The following is a 4,606-nucleotide window of genomic DNA, read 5'->3' as shown; positions in this document are numbered from 1 at the left end:
AGCCTTAGAAGCAGAGGAAATAGTCTAAGAAGCACTGGGAGCAATCTAACAAGACCTATAATAGTCTTAACAGCAATGATTACAGCTTAAGAATCAGCAATAACAGTTTTAGAAGTATTCTGACTTTAAGATAAGTTAGCAGTTTTAGAACCATCGTAATTATTGAAATCGGACCCATTAGGAGACCTTAGTAGCCCTAATTGCAGTTTAAGAAGCACTGTATTCGAGTTGTGATCTGTCTTAGAAGAAACGGAAACAGTCTAAGAAGCACTGGGAAAAATCTAAGAAAACATATGACATTGAAGACAGTTTTAGAACCAGTTATAACGGTTTTAAATTCATTTGAGTTCAAGATGCGGGAGCAGTTTATTTTCTTTTTTTCGACTCTATTGCCTTCTACTGTGGCCGAAAAAACAAGAAAAGCAGATAACAATTCATAAGATTGAACACAATGTTGAAAAAAAGTAAAAAAAAGAGGGAAAAAAATAAAAAGTTTACTTAAGGGGACACCCGGGTTTGAACCGGGGACCTCTCGATCTGCAGTCGAATGCTCTACCACTGAGCTATATCCCCACATAGAGAGACTACGACTGTTTTGATCTTAGAAGCACTCAGGGATCAGTTTTAGACACGTCTGATGATAGTAAGAAAAACATTTATAGCCGTTTCACTTTTAAATAAATTTTAAGCGGAAATAAAATGCAAAATAGGGTTTTAATTTTCATTCCCTGCTCGTAAATTTCTTTTGAAAAATTTTCATCAAATTTTGCACTGTTTTTTGGTTGCCATTTAAGTTTTTTTTTTGCCATTTCTCTTTTTGATTCAGTTTTTCCTTTTGAATGGCCCCCGCAAAATGATTTGCAGGCTCAAGCGTTAAGTGGCCTTTCCATTAGCCTCCTTCTGGTGCTGACCTTCAACCTTTGGCGGGGTATATTGCTTGCGCTTGATGTACCATGACCTGTCGTTGCCTTTCTACTTATAAACGACCTCTGAACCTCCTGGAAAAAAATCGGTTTGCTTCGTTAAATATTTCTGTAATTTTTTGTTGATTTTTTTTTTGTATTATTTGTTGGGCGGGAAACCTGTGAACATAGGCTTTGGGGCATTTTATTGTGTGGCTTACAAATTGTGTGCCTGGAATTAAGCGTTTTTTTTTAAGGGTCATAGGTCATATCAGAGATGGAAATGCCAAGAATTTTCGATGGTTTGTAGATTAAAGAATAATATTTTTAGTACATTTTAAAACTTGTAAACGTCTTTGGTTCGATTTTGGATGGAAGAGAGGTACCTTCTCACGCTGCCATCTCTAGGATGGAAAACCTTTCAAGGTTTTTTTTCTATGGCCGAAAAGGTGCCAAAAAAAGAAAAGGAAAAGCTTTATGTAATTTTTGCTATTTTTTCTATTGACATTTTTGTATTTGTTGGAAAATTTCAATTCATTCAGCGAAATGTGAGAAATTAATCAGGCATGGCTTAGGGGCGACTGCCACTGCCACACGGCCACTTGCCGCAACAGTGCCGCGCACAGCCAATGGCTTATTGGTGTTGCACAATTCAAAGTTCCATTCAAATCTCAATCAATTGGCAATAAAATCGAAATTAACTTTGCCACAAAGGCATAACTGTGCGGTGCTGCTTGCTGCCGGCTGCCGGCTCTCCTGGCTTCTGTTCTTCCCTTATTTTTATTTTATGTGCCACCTCCTCACTGCCACTCGTTTGACATAAACTTAATTTGCAGCAAAAAAAAATGTTGCCTGATTGCTCTCAAGGGGAGGAAAGGGGCATGGATATGGATTGGTTGTTGGCTAAAAGACTTTAAGCCACAGGTAGAAACGGCAAAACAGTTGATGAAGTTTTTCGTTGAAAGAAGTAGCACAAAAAAATAAGTAAAAAAAGAAGAACGAATGAAAGAAGGAGAAAATTGAGGATGAAATGGGTTTTTGGCATCGGATATGTGGATGCCCTTAAAGAAACTCAGGAAAACTAAGCCACACTGTGAGAGGGAGAGAAAGAGGGAGTGAGCGGGAATACTGGTAAACAATTTTATGTATATATATCGTTTCCTTTGTTTCCTTTTTTCTGATTTTAAGTCTCTCTGGGAGAGAGAGCTTGAGAGGCTAACGTCTGATAAAACGTCGAAAGTGAAGAAGGATATCGTTTTCCTCTTTTTTCCCAGGTGAATTATGTAAATCATAGATATTTTGTATAACATTTATTTATATTTTTAATTTTTTTCTGTATTTTTATTATATTGTATTATTATTATTTATTTATTATATATATTATTATTATACATTAAAATTTTTTGTTATTTTTTTTCTGTAATTTTATGTTTTATTTTTAATTTAATTTTTATATATCCCTTTATTATTATTATTTATTTAAATATTGGATTTTTTTTTATTTTGTATTTTTTTTTATTATATTATATATTAGTGTTATGTATTTAGATATTAGAATGTATGTGTATTATGTAAAGCATAGACTTTGCTTGCATCCCTATTTATTATTTATTTTATTTGTTTTATTTATGTATTTATACATATTTTAAATTATAATCAAAAATAAACGAAAAATGGTTGCGATGGGTACTGAACATCAGTGCCATACTTCAGACGAAATACAAATTTCCAGGGAAACAACGTCTTCTCCTAATCTGTAAGACATATATCTGTCGATTCCTGTGAGATATTACAGATATAATCTCCTATCGCAGTCCTCCTACTGTTGCTACCAAAACACTCTTAAAAATCGACATACCCTTCTCTTCCGAAAAGCGTACACAAAATGCAGAAAAAAATAGAGGGACTAGCACACACACACACACATCGAAACGGAAATAAATTGAAAATCGAGTGAGCAGCAGCCCACAACAAAAAACACCACTTGCCAGGGTTGTCAACTGCATGGAAGGAAGGACAAAAACAAATACCAAAAACTCTGGGAAAATGCGGTCTGGAAAAAAAAGAAACGGAAGAAAAATAAAAGACAAATCTAAGCTCTGGCATTCCTTTTGCTTAACAGCAAAAGTTTTTCCATTATTTGAAGATTATAGACTCTAAAGCCCCGCACCCTCGTGCGCCACCCTCCCTCCCCCACCCCCGAAAAACTTGATATGAGAGTCGCATGTGACAGGGGGGCAAGGTATGATGATGATGTCTCTATCTCTCTCTCACTCCCTTTTCCCCCGTATCATTGTTGCTGGATGATGTCTTTGCATTTTGTCCCCCCCTCTCTTATGGATGATGACGTAGCTGCAAATGTTCCACACTTTTTATGACAGCCCCCAGCCATCCAACCATCGCTGATAAGAAGTGTCGAGAGGGGCACAATCTCTCTCTCTCTCTCTCTCTGGTAGAAAGTAAAAAAGAAATGTAAAACTTTTGCTTTTGTTTCAGATACGACTCCCTTTTATGTGGCATTTTTCTACTGAATGTGGACGAGGAGTCCTTTTTGACAGGGTTGTGTTGCATATCCCTGATTATTATTATTATTATTATTGTCTTTTGTGGGAATTGTTGTTCCATGATGCAATGAGCTTTATCCATGTGGCATGTGGCATGACAATTGCGGTCTTTGTCTGTTGGTCTTTGTGTGGCCAAAAATAGGGGACATGCTGAAGATGCAGGTGGAAAATATATGAATAGGAAAATTATGAGGGAAAACTGGGAAACAAATTTTTTAAAGAAATTCATTTTGACAGAAAAATTAACAATTCATTGCACGGATCGCAAGAAACTATAATTTTTATATATGAATATTTTTTCGATTTATAATATTAAATAAAAATAAACTAATAAAGGAAGAACATTTTTTTATTTTTATTATTACAAACCTTAATATTATAAATATTTTAAACTAAATTCATTTCGGATTTTTATTATTAAAAATATTAAATATAATCATAATTATAATATTATATTACAAATATAATTAAATTGTTAAACAAAAAAAAATACATATTGAAAATAAAAAGACATATTAATAAAAAAAATAATTTAAATATTGAAAATCTAAAAAGTAATTAAAATATTGTAAATGAAAATAAAATATTCAAATATTGAAAATATAAATTATTATTATTAATTTTTTTTATAAAAATGAAAATAAAATACCATTTAAAATATAAATGGAAAATATGTTTTTTATTTTTCATTAATTAAATTTAATTTCAATATTAATATTTTCAAAGTAAAATTTTGTATAAAATTATCAGATAAAAATGGAAAAGAAAAAACATAAAAAGTTTTAAAAAAAATATAATATAAATTATTTTTTTATAAAACTAGAAATATAATAAAATTGGAAAAATTAAATAAAATGCAATTTTTGGGAAAATTAATGCACGGCTAATCAGGAGGAGAATCAAGGGAAGAATTTACCGTTTTCTATTGCTAAACGATCAATTTTTCGTAGATTGAATGTTTGTCAACATACTTTCAACAATGCTTTTCTTCCAGTGTAATATTTGCCGACAGAATATTTATGAATTTTCTTGTTTTCTCGTTTTTTGTTTCTGTTTCTGTTTCCATGTTGAGTGGTGGCTCTATCTAGTGCTCTTTTCCTGATTTTCGCTTTGTTCTCAATCCCCAATCAATAAATTCAT

At 32.5% G+C, this 4,606-nt stretch overlaps 1 non-coding gene across 1 annotated transcript; it reads right to left on the bottom strand.

Moving 5' to 3' along the window:
- Positions 1 to 501: 501 nt before the first annotated feature.
- Positions 502 to 573, bottom strand: TRNAC-GCA (transfer RNA cysteine (anticodon GCA)). Its single transcript has one exon. It is a non-coding gene; the product is annotated as a tRNA-Cys (tRNA).
- Between the last annotated feature and the right edge of the window lie 4,033 nt (positions 574 to 4,606).

This window comes from Drosophila pseudoobscura, chromosome 2 (assembly GCF_009870125.1).
Source record: "Drosophila pseudoobscura strain MV-25-SWS-2005 chromosome 2, UCI_Dpse_MV25, whole genome shotgun sequence".
Taxonomy (NCBI): Eukaryota; Metazoa; Arthropoda; class Insecta; order Diptera; family Drosophilidae; genus Drosophila; species Drosophila pseudoobscura.
This window is presented reverse-complemented; position numbering and strand designations above follow the sequence as displayed.